This window comes from Pygocentrus nattereri, chromosome 12 (assembly GCF_015220715.1).
Source record: "Pygocentrus nattereri isolate fPygNat1 chromosome 12, fPygNat1.pri, whole genome shotgun sequence".
Classification (NCBI taxonomy): domain Eukaryota; kingdom Metazoa; phylum Chordata; class Actinopteri; order Characiformes; family Serrasalmidae; genus Pygocentrus; species Pygocentrus nattereri.
Genome location: NC_051222.1, coordinates 36498115 through 36514500, shown reverse-complemented (window position 1 = coordinate 36514500; position 16386 = coordinate 36498115). Strand labels below are relative to the sequence as shown.

Sequence of the window (16386 nt, the reverse complement as noted above, 5' to 3'; positions counted from 1 at the left end):
AGTTGGCTGAGAGAGGTTTGTGCAGGCAGACACGAGGCTGGATGCTATTTCTCAATGACTTTTGTCTTTTACATCCAGACAATAAAGGATTCCCAGTTGGTACCGGCATTGGAGGCCACAAGTTCTCCTTTTTCCTTTTCCTTACAACACAACGCAGAGTAGTCGTGGCCGGGTTCCCTTTGCATGCTCACTCCATGTGAAGGTTTGGACCTGCTACATATAGCAGCTAAAATATTTACACTCTGAGGAGAAACATCTTCAGAGTGAAATTACATGCCCAGTCACCTTCATGTACTACTATTAGAGAAATCATTGACCTCATCAACTGGAAAAAAAATAATAAAACAAACTGCACAGACCATAAATCTGTAAACATTGAGCCTACCATGCACAGGAAATATGGAATTCTCACACCTGCATATTGTTATATAGCTTTAATTATAGAAACATACAGAAGTGTAGAGACAAAACTTTGGCATTAAACAGATGTTGGAAAATATGACCAACAAATTTAAACTCAAGCTGTACAGATCATAGACATTTAAAAATGAAGGTGCCAGAATGGGTTCTTTGGACTGATGCCATATAATAAAAACTTTCTTCTTTGGCACCTTAATATTAAAGAGTGGAGATAAAAGGCATTCAGCAGCTAATCATACCACTAAGCTTTTATGAGCAATTTGCGTTTAAAAATGGAAAGATTTCTATTTAAAAAATGTAGAAATAATGAATAAAAAAAAGAAGCATGTAACAGTTTGATGCTTTTAGTTCAGTTAGTGCTGTCTGTCTCAGCTGTCCTTTGGATCATTGATGCAGTTCTGGGTTGTGTCCTGTGGTTATAATTGATGGCACTGGTCTCTCAGTTACTTCATCAAAGTCTATGGGAAGAAGTCACACAGGTTTTTGTAATAGTGAACATCACACACACTAAGTTAGCTTTAATTTGGTTTGACACTGCCAGTTAATAACACTATAAACTGTTCATGTTAACTAGCTTTAATGTTGAAAATGCTATGAATGAGTTTGCATGTAGTGTATATGTAGGGTGAACCTGAATTTTAAAAACTAGTGTCCAAACATAGTGTAGTATCACATCGGAAAGCCTTCTGGACATCTACACTATAAATGTCAATTCACAGCACAAGCCAAAAGGTAAACAAACCACAGGCCCATAATAAATTGGCCCTTTACTAACGAATCTGTCCAGCTGTGGTTTTGGGACACTGATTTAATGCATAAGAGATTAATGTTTTATCCCCACATTTAACATCAATAGCCTGAAAAACAGAATAAAAAATTGAATTTAACTGCCCTGGTGTTGGGCAGCTGGGTTGTGTCCACTAGGTCTGCTTGGCTAAGTATGATTCTCACTCAGTGACACAAAACAAACGGTCACCTCTAATGTCCAGCACTCTGGCAGTTTCTCTCAAAATTGTTTACTGAATGCGTCATAGAAATCCATGAATTTTCCTGCATCCATTTTAGAGGTGAAATGGCAGAGTGACCGTGATGTAGACAGCTTCACGGATTATGAAGCTTGCTGTTGGAACACTTTGTGAAACGTGTTTTGTTCCGAGAAAAATAGTGTCTCCATATTACAAAGGGGTGAATGGATTGTAAGAGCGTAATAACACATTAATGTCCTGAACTCACATCAACATTTGCGTACACAAGATGAATGGATCCTCCATCGCTAGGAGCAGGGGTGCAGCAGTCTGTTTGGTTTACGTTCTGTAGAACACAGAGTTTGAGAACATGAGCAAAGAAACGGATAAACATCAAACAACTTTCCATTTTGATGAAAAGAGAATTGAAATCAGGTGAAATCATTGTTCTGATTCACAAAGAATGTGTTGTATATGGTTCTATATAGAATCTTTTTCCAAATGGTTCTATATGGCAGCAAAAGGGGTTTTTCTATTGTTACAAGCTTGGTGTCATAATAATAACAGAATCATAATGCTCCAGTAGCAATGACAGCTTTTGATTTCTGTTTTGTTTTGGGTGTATTATTTTCAATGGTATAGCTAGCTAACTGAGGGTTGTTGTCACATTTGGACTGTTCCCAAATAAAGAAGGATTCAATAATACCTATTTTACTCTTACTTTTTATAAAAAATCATTGATTGTACATCTTTTCTTTAGGGATTTTTACTTTTAAGATAATTCAATTTATAATACTGTGCATCAGATCATCATTAACTCCTAATTTATTAATAGTGAATTACCATGTGTTTAACTTTATAGTACTGTTCCTGATCATCATTTACTCCTAGTTCATTGGTTATGAGTTACCATGTGTTGTACCTGTATTGTCTTTTTGTTACCTATTGTGGACTCTCTGTTCAATGTGTTCAATGTTCTTTGATTGTAAAGCAGCCTTAACCATATCAAAGGTGCTATGCAAATAAAAGTGATGATGCTGATGATGAGCATGCGGTCACCCACAACATAAGCCTTGGTACTAATAGCATAGCATCATTTTTACTCCTGGCAGTTTCATAGCAGCAAAAATATTTACACTCTGAGGAGAAACATCTTCAGAGTTAAATTACATGCCCAGTCACCTTCATGTACTACTATTAGAGAAATCATTGACCTCATCAACTGGAAAAAAAAAAGAAAACAAACTGCACAGACCATAAATCTGTAAACATTGAGCCTACCATGCACAGGAAATATGGAATTCTCACACCTGCATATTGTTATATAGCTTTAATTATAGAAACATACAGAAGTGTAGAGACAAAACTTTGGCATTAAACAGATGTTGGAAAATATGACCAACAAATTTAAACTCAAGCTGTACAGATCATAGACATTTAAAAATGAAGGTGCCAGAATGGGTTCTTTGGACTGATGCCATATAATAAAAACTTTCTTTGGCACCTTAATATTAAAGAGTGGAGATGTAAGGTGTTGTTACTAGCCATGGCCACTAGGTGAAAGTACATGCACTACGCGTTTCTCTTTATTGTTGCTATTTAGCGAGGAAGACACAGTATTGTGTGCTTCCTTGAAGGTGAGACATGCTGACTGCTCTGTGATTAATCCTAATTAATCATTTAAAAATATCTGACATTCATCAATGTTTTGGACAGATTACCACTGGATAACATGTTATGTTCAGTTAGTGGTCCAAATTAGTTCATATTTTCAAGCTAAGTTTTGGCGTTTTTTTTTTTGTAAATATAGCAAGCAAAAAGGTGGTGTAAAACTAGTTGCTAAGCTCATGTGTTTTGTCAGTTTTGGTTTGGTGTGACCTGTTTTACATGTAGGCTTGGGAATTTAAATTGTTTAAGAAGAGCTGGGGCTGTTAACTAGCTTTAATGTTGAAAATGCTATGAATGAGTTTGCATGTAGTGTATATGTAGGGTGAACCTGAATTTTAAAAACTAGTGTCCAAACATAGTGTAGTATCACATCGGAAAGCCTTCTGGACATCTACACTATAAATGTCAATTCACAGCACAAGCCAAAAGGTAAACAAACCACAGGCCCATAATAAATTGGCCCTTTACTAACGGATCTGTCCAGCTGTGGTTTTGGGACACTGATTTAATGCATAAGAGATTAATGTTTTATCCCCACATTTAACATCAATAGCCTGAAAAACAGAATAAAAAATTGAATTTAACTGCCCTGGTGTTGGGCAGCTGGGTTGTGTCCACTAGGTCTGCTTGGCTAAGTATGATTCTCACTCAGTGACACAAAACAAACGGTCACCTCTAATGTCCAGCACTCTGGCAGTTTCTCTCAAAATTGTTTACTGAATGGGTCATAGAAATCCATGAATTTTCCTGCATCCATTTTAGAGGTGAAATGGCAGAGTGACCGTGATGTAGACAGTCTCACGGATTATGAAACTTGCTGTTGGAACACTTTGTGAAACGTGGTTTGTTCCGAGAAACCTAGTGTCTCCATATTACAAAGGGGTGAATGGATTGTAAGAGCGTAATAACACATTAATGTCCTGAACTCACATCAACATTTGCGTACACAAGATGAATGGATCCTCCATCGCTAGGAGCAGGGGTGCAGCAGTCTGTTTGGTTTACGTTCTGTAGAACACAGAGTTTGAGAACATGAGCAAAGAAACGGATAAACATCAAACAACTTTCCATTTTGATGAAAAGAGAATTGAAATCAGGTGAAATCATTGTTCTGATTCACAAAGAATGTGTTGTATATGGTTCTATATAGAATCTTTTTCCAAATGCTTCTATATGGTAGCAAAAGGGGTTTTTCTATTGTTACAAGCTTGGTGTCATAATAATAACAGAATCATAATGCTCCAGTAGCAATGACAGCTTTTGATTTTTGTTTTGTTTTGGGTGTATTATTTTCAATGGTATAGCTAGCTAACTGAGGGATGTTGTCACATTTGGACTGTTCCCAAATAAAGAAGGATTCAATAATAACTAATTTACTTTTACTTTAAAAAAATCAATCATTGTACATTTTTTCTTTAGGGATTTTTACTTTTAAGATAATTCAATAATACTGTTCGATCATCATTAACTCCTTGTTTATTAATAGTGAGTTACCATGCGTTTCACTTTATACTGTTCCTGAACATCATTAGCTCCTAATGAAGAACAGCAACATCTCATTCATTTTCTAACAAACTACAGTTCAGAGGAAACAGTGGCACTGTGGCATTGGTGCTCCTGCAGAAACATATGGTGTTTTAATTTCTTAAGATGACAGGCAAGCAGACTGGTCTGCTGAATACTGTAGTATTTTATTAGTTGTCCCATTTGTAGGCTGATGTGCAAATTGGTTTCCACTGCTAAATATAAAGATGTGCATTAGCCTTTTAAGGTTTCTGGTGAAAACAAATATGTGACACCAGCCAGTAAAGAGTGTTGTGATGCCCCCAGCCTTCTCTGAGGATATCTGTTTCTGTGAATAGATATGGAGGATATAATCCTTTATATTGTAGAGACTGAACACTGTGTAGTTTATTTCATTACTGTTACACTACATCAGTTAGTTCAGCAGGAATCTTGTCAGACTCAACTACTGAGCAAAAAATGTTGAATTGATCAGTAATTTATGAAAAGTCATTCTGAGAAACCATAGTTACTGAGTAATTCTCTATGAGACTCCACTATTACCTGTGTGGGGCACTCGTGGACTGGAGGTTAGGGAATCAGCCCTGTGACCGGAAGGTTGCTGGTTTGATCCCCTTGGCAGACAGTCCATGACTGAAGTGCCCTCGAGCAAGGCACCTAAATCCCAATTGCTCCCTGGGCACCGTGGATAGGGCTGCCCACCGCTCTGGGCAAGTGCGCTCACTGACCCCTAGTGTGTGTTCACTAGTGTGTATGTGGTGTTTCATTTCATGGATGGGTTATATGCAGTGGTGAAATTTCCCCATTGTGGGACTAATAAGGATCCCTTAACCTACTGAGTAGTTAACTAGTAGTCATTGGTAGTTAAGAACGCATCACTGCAAGTGACTGAGAGCGCATCACTGCGGCAACGTTTTGTGCTATAAACTTCTAAATCGACCAAAAGCGGTAAGTACCTGAAATATGGCTTCTTTAGAGCCCTCACAGCGGGGCGAATGGGTGACAACTCTGTGGTCTAGCTGTAAAGCTAAGGCTAATGCTGAGGCCAAAGCTAGCCCACCGGAATGCCATGCTCCTCTGATTCACGTGTCAAACAGGTTTGCCCTGCTCAGTGAAGCACCCACTGTGAAGCCTGTTAAAAGTGCCCTGGTTATAGGAGACTTGGTTGTATGACATATGAAATTAACTACTCCTGTAGGGACGCCAGCAGTAACAGTTACATGTTTATCGGCAGCCAGAGCGCCGGACTTTAGTGGCAACCTTAGCTGATAAGAGATATTTGAGGATAGTCATCCATGTAGGGGCCAATGATATTTGTCTGTGGCAGCCTTAGGTAACTAAGGGTAACATTAGAGAGGTGATTAAACAGGCCCAGACAATGTCTGATGCCGTAATCTGCTCTGGCCCCATCCCAATGCGGCGCTGAAGCCTACAGCAGGCTTTCAGCATTAACCTGCTGGATGTCCAAGTGGTGTTTCGAAAATCAAGTGGGCTTTATATACAATCGGTTGTGTTTCGAGGGCAAGCCTGGTTTTATAGTAATATACGCAAGCAAGATGGCGCCGAGCATGGCTGCCGTGTTGCGAGCTCCCACTTTTGCAGTTTTTCGTTGTTTGTGTGTTTGTTTGTCACTCTTATTGCACTAAACGTTACTGGTTTCATCACCTACGACCGACAAACACTTCTGGAAATCAGATCGTCGCTCACTCACCGCAAACCGGACTTAGAGTTCCACAACGCTGATCCTTTGTTTGCAAACATCGGAGAGGCTCCGTTCACCTGGGTCGCCTGGCGATGCTCGCGCCGGAGACGCCGGAAAAGAGGCAGGAGAGCCGGTGTGCTCGTCAGGCTGAGACGCCGAGCTCACCGTCCGCCTCTTCCCACCTTACTACTGGCTAACGTGCAGTCCTTGGACAACAAGCTGTGTGAGCTCCACGCACGGATCGCTTTCCAGCGGGAGATTCGGGACTGCAGCGTTATCTGCCTCACAGAGACCTGGCTATCCGAGGACGTCCCTGATCACGCCATCGAACCCGCGGGGTTCTCTCTGCACCGTGCCGACAGAACCAAAGAGCTCTCCGGGAAAAGCAAAGGAGGTGGTGTATGTTTCCTGATCAACAATGCTTGGTGTGATCGGAGGAATGTACATTCCATCGAGTCTTTCTGCTCGCCGGAGCTGGAGTTTCTGATCATCTCCTGCCGGCCGGTGTGGCTACCCCGTGAGATTATGGGACTGTGTCTAGCAGCGGTGTACATCCACCCGCAGGCTAACTCGGACCTTGCACTCGGGAGGCTGCACGAGGCTATCAACAAGCAGATGACCGCGCGCCCGGAGGCTGCACTCATTGTGCACTTTAACCGGACTAACTTCAAAACTTTCTGTCCTACACTTTTCCAGCACATCACGTTTCACGAGGAAAGACCGGACACTCGATCACTGCTACACAAACATCCGGGATGCCTACAAAGCCCTCCCCCGATCCCCGTTCGGCAAATCAGATCAATCCTCCATCTTACTCCTGCCAACCTACAGGCAGAGGCTGAAACGGGAGCCGCCCACCACCAGGGAGGTGCGCCGTTGGGGTGACCAATCAGACGCTACACTTCAGGACTGTTTTGATCACGTGGACTGGGAGATGTTCCGTGATTCGTCAGACAGCATTGACGAGTACGCAGATGTCGTCACCTCCTTCATACGCAAGTGTGTGGATGACGTAGTGCCCTCCAGATCAGTCCGCATCTACCCCAATCAGAAGCCCTGGCTGAACCGTGACGTGCGCTCCGCTCTCAGCGTACGCAGCGCTGCTTTCAGATCTGGGAATACGGAGGAGTATAAGCAAGCCAGCTATGCTCTCCGTAGAACCATTAAAGCTGCCAAGCACGGGTACAAAGAGAAAGTGGAAGCACAGTTCAACACAGCCAACACCCGGAGCTTGTGGCAGGGGCTAAACAACATCACAGACTACAAGAGAAGCTCTCGCAGTCTGTCCAACACCAGCGCTGTTCTGCCAGACGAGCTGAACCACTTCTATGCTCGCTTCGAGGCAGATCACGCTGTGTGCCTGGAGAGTGCCCCGCCCACCGCTGATCCCAACCCACCCTCTGTCTCCGAAGCTGAGGTGCGAAGAGCCTTCCAACGGGTGAATCCACGCAAGTCAGCTGGTCCAGACGGCGTACCCGGGAGAGTGCTTAAAGTCTGCTCTAAGGAATTAGCAGGAGTGTATGCAGACATTTATAACACCTCACTCTCTCTCGATCGTGCCGGCAAGCCATTTGTGCCAGTTCCTAAGACAGCCAGCACTACCTGTCTGAATGACTGGAGACCTGTTGCCCTAACCTCCATCATAAGCAAATGCTTTGAGAGGCTGGTCAGGGATATCATCTGCTCCTCACTGCCTGCCACCCTGGACCCACTCCAGTTTGCGTACAGGCGGAACAGATCTACGGACGATGCGATCGCCCTGACCCTGCACACTGCCCTCTCCCACCTGGACAAGAAGGACACGTATGTGAGAATGCTGTTTGTGGACTACAGTTCAGCATTCAACACAATCGTTCCCTCAAGGCTCGACATCAAGCTCCGAGATCTGGGTCTGAACAGGACACTGTGCAGCTGGATCCTTAACTTCCTGACGGGTCGACGGCAGGTAGTAAGGATGGGCAATATCACATCCTCCTCTCTGACCCTCAACACTGGAGCCCCTCAGGGCTGTGTGCTCAGTCCGCTCCTGTACTCCCTGTACACCCACGACTGCACAGCCAGACACAGCTCCAATGTCATCATCAAGTTTGCTGACGACACGATTGTAGGCCTGATCTCCAACAACGATGAATCGGCCTACAGAGAGGAGGTTAACATCCTGGAAAACTGGTGCCAGGAGAATAACCTCTCTCTAAATGTCAGTAAGACTAAGGAGCTGATCGTGGACTTCAGGAAGCAGGAGAGAGTACACCCCCCGATCTCCTTCAATGGGACTGCGGTAGAGAGGGTTAGCAGCTTTAAGTTCCTTGGTGTTCACATCAGCGAGGATCTGACATGGACAGAACACACTACACGGGTGGTGAAGAAGGCCCAACAATGCCTCTACTTCCTCAGGCGGCTGAGGAGGTTTGGTCTGAACCCCAGCATCCTCAGGACTTCCTACACCTGCACTGTGGAATGTATCCTGACTGGCAGCATCACCACCTGGTACAGGAGCTGTACCGCCCTCGAGAGGAAATCCCTGCAGAGGGTAGTAGGCACAGCACAATACATCACTGGAGTTCAGCTCCCAAACCCTCTGGATTTATACACCAGCCGCTGCCTGAGGAAATCCAGAAGGATTATGAAGGACCCCTCCCTTTGCAAGTCACTGCCTGTTTTAACAACTGCCGAGTGGAAGGAGGCTTAGAAGCTTGAAGACCAGAACTAACCGGTTCCGAGACAGCTTCTTCCCCCAGGCGACCAGACTGTGGAACAGTCAGTAGAACAGTGTTCTGCCCTACCCACCCCACTGCCACCCCATACGAACTCAATGCACTCTGCACTTTACCCTGCACTTCACTTACTTTACTTTACACTGCACATTCGGACTCAGTCTCTACCTACTCTAAGTCTCTACCTACCTAGTCTCTAGTTACTCTAAGTCACCTACTGGACTGTCTCTGTACTTACACACATACATAGATTTTTGCACATGTACACAGCATTGCAGTATCTATATTTTATGACTTTTTACCTCACATTCAGTGCAATAAGATTATGTATATAATGTATGTCTGTGTATATTGTTTAAGTTAGTTTATTGTATATTTATATATATATATATATATATATATATATTTTTTTTTTTTCTTCTTCTTCTTCTACTTATTATTATTATTATTATTATTATTATTATTATTATTACTATTTTCTCTCACCATTCTACTCCATGTTGTAAATACTGTCGCTGCATTCAGTGGGAACTTGCACCCAAGTTTTTCACTCACCTGTACTCCTGTACTCTTGTGATGTGACAATAAATCTGATTTGATTTTGACTTGATTTGAGGTAGGGATGGTGTCCACCCCACGTGGGATTTAAGCCCATTTAAATAACCTAATCAACATATATCCATATTCAGATGATAGCACTAACACCTTAGATCTAAAATTTGGATTACTCAATATACTAAATCACTAAACTCAAAAGCAGTATATGCAATCATAAATTTGACATTTTCTGTCTCACTGAAACATGGGTTAGACCAAATGAATATTCAGCTTTAAATGAAGCCACGCCTGTAGGCTATAATTATGCACATAGGCCAAGATTATCAGGCAAGGGAGCTGGAGTCTGTGTAATCTACAAAAATACTGTAGACAGATAGATAGGTCAGAAACAATGTGACACTTTCACTTCCTTTGAGGTCCTTTCCATTCACGTTACAAATCTGGTCACAAAAAAGAAGGCGTTTTCATTATTTAACATCTACAGACCACCAGGGCCCTACTCTGAATTTTTAAAAGAATTTAGTGATTTCGCTGCAAACCTGGCTAGTAGATTTTAATATCCACTTTGAGAAGGCAGATGACACACTAAAAAGGCATTTACTTCAATTCTAGACTCTGTTGGTTTTACCCAAAATGTAACAGGGCTTACACACTACTGCAGTCTCACTTTAGATTTAGTTTTGACACTAGGTGTTGACATAGAAAAGCTTAATGCTTAATATCCTACCGCAAACCTCAGCGATCTCCGACCATTACCTAATTTCGTATGAGCTACATCTTAGCCATAATATATGTACGTCCCCTCGTTATTCTACAAAGCGCTCAATAAACCTTTTACTGCCCTACAATTTACAGAAAATCTCCCAGAGCTATCAACCCCAGTGTCCACTCCATCAGACCTAATGGAACTAGATTTACTAACCGATTATTTAGAAAGTACCTTACGATCCACCTTAGAAAATGTGGGGCCACTTAAAATAAAAAGAATAAGGCCTCGCCCTGTGGTACAATGATAAAACCCGGACCTTAAAACAAACAGCTCGGAAATTAGAGCGGAAATGGTGATCAACCAAGCTGGAAGTGTTCCAATCTGCCTGGAAGGACAGCCTTATAGAGTATAGAAATGCTCTCACTAAAGCTTGCTCAGCATATCTGGCCTTGCTGATCGAGAATAATAAATAGGATCCTAGAATTCTGTTTAGTGTGATTTCCCAAACACTAAAGGTACCACAAATTCCGGTAACTCTCACCAGGGAAGTTTTTATGGACTTCTTTAATAATAAAATTGAAAATATTAGACAACAAATTCAATCCACAGTATTAAATCCAACCTGGCTGCCATCTGACTTGGCTGATATAGAACAAAACACAGTTGTAGAAGAAAGGCTGGAAACTTTTTACCCACTCCCACAGCTGGAGCTAGAGAAGATTATCTCCTCTGCAAATTGCACAACCTGCACACCCGATGCAATTCCATCAAAATTACTCAAAGAAGTACTGCCAGTTATTATAAACCCTATCTCAACTATTGTAAACTCGTCCCTTAGTCTGGGCCATGTTCCCAAAGCTTTTAAACTAGCAGTTATCAAACCTCTGATCAAGAAACCAAATCTTGATGTCACCGTTTAGTCTAAGTACAGGCCTGTTTCTAACTTACCGTTTATATCTAAGATCTTAGAAAAAGCTGTGGCCCAACAACTTAGTTCATATCTACACAAGAATGATATACAGTGGGTTGCAAAAGTATTCATACCCCTTGAACTTTTCCATATTTTGTCACATTACAACCACAAACATAAATATATTTCACTGGAATTTAATGTGAAAGACCAACACAAAGTGGTATACAATTGTGAAGTGGAAAGAAAATTATACATGAATCAAAACATTTTTTACAAATAAAAAACTAATAAGTGCGACGTGCAAAAGTATTCAGCCCCCCTGAGTCAATACTTTGTGGAGCCACCTTTTGCTGCAATTACAGCTGCAAGTCTTTTAGGGTATGTCTCCACCAGCTTTGCACATCTAGTGACTGAAATTCTTGCCCATTCCTCCTTGCAAAACAGCTCAAGCTCAGTCAGATTGGATGGAGAGCGTTTGTGAACAGCAGTTTTGAGATCTTGCCACAAATTCTCAATTGGGTTTAGGTCTGGACTCTGACTGGGCCATTCTAACACATGAATATTCTTTTTTTTAAACCACTCCATTGTAGCTCTGGCTTTATGTTTAGGGTCGTTGTCCTGCTGGAAGGTGAACCTCCGCCCCAGTCTCAAATCTTTTGCTGACTCCAACAGGTTTTCTTCCAAGATTGCCCTGTATTTGGCTCCATCCATCTTCCCATCAACTTTGACCAACTTCCCGGTCCCTGCTGAAGAGAAGCACCCCCAGAGCATGATGCTGCCACCACCATATTTGACAGTGGGGATGGTGTTTTCAGAGTGATGTGCAGTGTTATTTCTCCGCCACGCATAGCGTTTTGCATTGTGGCCAACAAGTTCTATTTTGGTCTCGTCTGACCAAAGCACCTTCTTCCACATGTTTGCTGTGTCCTCAACATGGCTTCTGGCAAACTGCAAACGGGACTTCTTATGGTTTTCTTTTAACAATGGCTTTCTCCTTGCCACTCTTCCATAAAGACCACATTTGTGTAGTGCACGACTAATTGTTGTCCTGTGGACAGTTTCCCCCACCTGAGCTGTGGCTCTCTGCATTTCATCCAGAGTCACCATGGGCCTCTTGGCTGCCTCTCTGATCAGTGATCTCCTTGTTCGGCCTGTAAGTTTAGGTGGACGGCCTTGTCTTGGCAGGTTTACTGTGGTGCCATACTCTTTCCATTTCCGGATGATGGATTGAACAGTGCTCCGTGAGATGTTCAAAGCTTGGGAAATCTTTTTATAACCTAAGCCTGCTTTAAACTTCTCCAAAACCATATTCCTAACCTGTCTGGTGTGTTCTTTGGACTTCATGATGCTGTTTGCTCCCCAATATTCTCTTAACCAACATCTGAGGCCGTCACGGAGCAGCTGTATTTGTACTGAGATTAGATTACACACAGGTGGACCCTTTTGAGTCATTAGCAGTCATCAGGCAACTTCTGAATGCAATTGGTTGCACTCAGGGAAAAGGGGGCTGAATACTTTTGCACGTCGCACTTATTAGTTTTTTATTTGTAAAAAATGTTTTGATTAATGTATAATTTTCTTTCCACTTCACAATTGTATACCACTTTGTGTTGGTCTTTCACATTAAATTCCAGTGAAATATATTTATGTTTGTGGTTGTAATGTGACAAAATATGGAAAAGTTCAAGGGGTATGAATACTTTTGCAACCCACTGTATATGAAAAATTTCAGTCTGTATTCAGGCCACACCACAGCACTGAGACGCTCTAGCTAAGATAACTAATGATCTTCTTCTTGCCTCTGATCAAGGCTACATATCTCTCTGAGTGCTACTTGACCTTAGCGCGGCTTAGAAGAGCTTTTTCTTATAAAGCCCCTAAACTCTAGAATGATCTTCCAGAAACTGTTCGGGACTCAGACACAGTCTCAATCTTTAAGACTAGGCTGAAAACTCTCTTGTTCAGTTTAGCTTTTGGTAGGTAATGTTCCCCCCTAGATAAAGGCAGCAGATCCAGGGGTCCATGGACACAGGGAATTATAGACATTATATAACTGAGACGCTGGTGCTGTCGTCCCACTGCTCGCACGCGGTCACTCAAGTTTGTGGACGGTGGAGCGGAGGGACGCCAGACTGTCTCAGAGTGCTGCCGTGTCTGTGTCCTTCTGGTTCTCTCCTTTTAGTTAAGCTGTCATAGTCAGATCTGCCGGAGTCGTTAGCCACACTCTGGAAATGTTCGCATTCTCTGTTTTACGTACAAACAGACAGAATAAAAATAATTCCATCTCCCTGCCTTTTTTCAGAGTATATGACTGCCCACATGTCTGGCCGGACACTGAAGGACGACTGACCATCGAGCCCTCCTGCTACGCACTTCAGAGCAACTGCCCACGCCCCAGCTACCACCACCTGCCTAGTATAACAGTATTGCAAATTACCTACTTTCTATTAGGACACAGTGTAAGACCTGTTTGATACTTGCTATCTAGTGTCTCCATACTACCATGAAAGGATTGTAAGAGTTTAATAAGATTTTAATATGTGGAACTCACAGTAACATTCGCGTATACAGGAGAATTGGATTCATCATCACTAGGAGGAGCAGTGCTGGCGCCTGTTTGACGTACATTCTGCAGGACAGAGAGTTCAAGAACGTGAGCATAAAAATGAATAAACAACATCAAACAACTTAACATTTTGATGAAAAGAGAGCTATGCACTGCAGGTCCACCACGGTGAAATGGTTCTTTAAATTAATGAGGAATGTTTTATATGCGGTAATCTTTTTGAAAATAGTTCTATGTAGTAGCCTAAAGGGTTCCTCTATTGTTCCAAGCTTCACACTGGTGCAATATAGAACCATTTTCAAAAAAGGTTTTTTAATAAAACATAACATTCTATATCAATCTGAAGAACCATATCATCATGCAAAGAGCCATTTAGTATGAAATGGGTTCTATAAATAACTCAAGGTTCTAAAAAGAGCCCTTGGCTTTGCTAAAGAACCCTTGAAGAACCATCTTTTGTAAGTGTCTATAAGAAACAGCACTCCACTGCAGGTCCTCCACTGGTCAGAATCAACCCCTCAGACAGTGCTCTCAGTCTACACCTGTGAACTAACACATCACACTCACTTTCATACTAAAGCAGAATTAAAAGATCCTGATATCTAGAGCTCACCACATAGATTTCTTGATCCTTATTTTCACCATGCCTCTTTCTGCAGCTCTCATAAAACAGCCTGTAATAATCCAAAGATTATATATATCATCACTTATGATACAAATAATTTGTAATAAATGATTATGATAATGATAATAATAATTTGGTGCATAGAACAATGCAACAGCATGCCAAATGCTTATTTACCTTGATGCTTTTTCCCATTATTATTCTTACCTTCTCCACAAAACTACAGTGAGAAAAACAACAATGCTACAAAGTCCGAGTCCAACAGGTACAAACAGAATCACGGGGGAGCCTGTAGAGGAATGTACACACTCAATGTTCAGAAGACTGATTTATTCATTAATGTCACTTTAATCTGTCATTACTGTAAAAGTGAACACAGAGAAACAGCGTTTATCTCATTATTCACCACCTACTCTTAACAGTGACCATCACAGTTCCATTCAGAGCTCCATGGTCATTCTGAGCTTCACAGTAGTACAGTCCAGTGTGGTCAGCAGTGATGTTGATGATGCTGTAATTCTGTCCAGATCCTACAGGTGAGGTTCCACCTTCTTTAAACCAGGTGTATATCTTCACAGGTGGGTTTCCATCACTGCTGCAGGTCAGAGTCACTGAACTGCCCTCCACTATTTCACCAGAGGGACCGATGGACACTGAGACCCTCTTTGGAGAATCTACAGCAGTCAGAAAAAATATCCACTGTAAATTTCAAATTATATTGTAAGCTTCTGCAAGCCAAATAACAAAGATTTTAAAAATAATGCTTACACTTAACATTAATCTTCACAGCAGTGGATCTTCTCTGTCCATGATCATTCTGACTCTGGCATGTGTATTCTCCACTGTCCTCAGATCTGATGTTGGGAAAGCTGTAGTTTTTTCCTTCTCCTACTGATGTTGATCCCTTAAACCAGGTGTAGATCTTCACAGGTGGGTTTCCATCACTGCTGCAGGTCAGAGTCACTGAACTGCCCTCCACTATTTCACCAGAGGGACTGATAGACACTGAGATGTTCTTTGAGGGATCTAGAGAAATGCATGATATGCATTTATATGTATTTTATAAATATTAGTCATATCAACTCTTCAGAAAGGCAAAAAAAGAGTTAAACTCACATCTGACTCTGAGGCTGTGAGCAGTAGAGCGGAGGTGTTGAGATCCTCCTACAGCACAGCTATAACTGCCTACATCCTCACTGCTGACCGCCTGCAGGAGGAGCTGGTTGTTCTTGATGGTCTTTGTGGTTAAACGATGTCCATTTTTGTACCAGATGAATGGGTCAGTCAGACTGCAGGTGGTGTTACATGTCAGATCTGCTGTTTGTCCCTCGGTCACTTCTTCAGGAGCTTCTACATGGAGCTCTAAGACAATAAGAGGAACATCAGATTAGAAGGGAAAAGCTGTAAAGTCAGTGAACCTCATTCATCAAAGTTAGACATGAGTGCAGATTTAACTGCCCTGAATCAATAACGATATACTTTGAATTACACGAGGGTAACTGGCATCGCTTGAATTTGCCCACATAAACATATAATTTACATTAAGTGCACCCGTATTCCTGCAGATGTTTTGATAATGAGTAGATAAAAATAATCATCATTTCATGAACCATAGGAGGAGTGTAGGATATTGATTGAAAAGTATAAAAATAAATCATTGAAATATGAGTAGACAATGTGAAATGAAGAAAAGGTCCCACTTTATATTAAGCGTCTCTAACAATGGTGTAGTAACACATCAATAACACATGTAACAACACTAACTACCCATGATTTAAGCAAGGTTACAGACGGATTACATAAGTACAGCCTGGGTAATTACACATGCATTTTAACTCCAGTTTTGCTTGATGTAATTATTATATTCTTTTGGATTTATATTTTACATAATTACAGTGGAATAACTGTGTTGTAACAAGGTAACCTAACCACATCACATGAATGGTCATTCTATAGTTACCACTCTGTAATTACCCTGTACCTATATAAAACTGAAATTGATACACATGTGTAATTACATAA

The 16386-nt window shown here is 41.7% G+C and overlaps 1 long non-coding RNA gene across 1 annotated transcript; it reads right to left on the bottom strand.

The window, feature by feature from the left end:
• Positions 1-419: 419 nt before the first annotated feature.
• LOC108414793 lies at positions 420-14653 on the bottom strand. The gene is made up of 6 exons (XR_005131178.1): positions 14572-14653; positions 14353-14413; positions 13725-13802; positions 3984-4061; positions 1654-1731; positions 420-878 (listed from the first exon to the last, which is right to left on the bottom strand). It is a non-coding gene; the product is annotated as an uncharacterized LOC108414793 (long non-coding RNA).
• Between the last annotated feature and the right edge of the window lie 1733 nt (positions 14654-16386).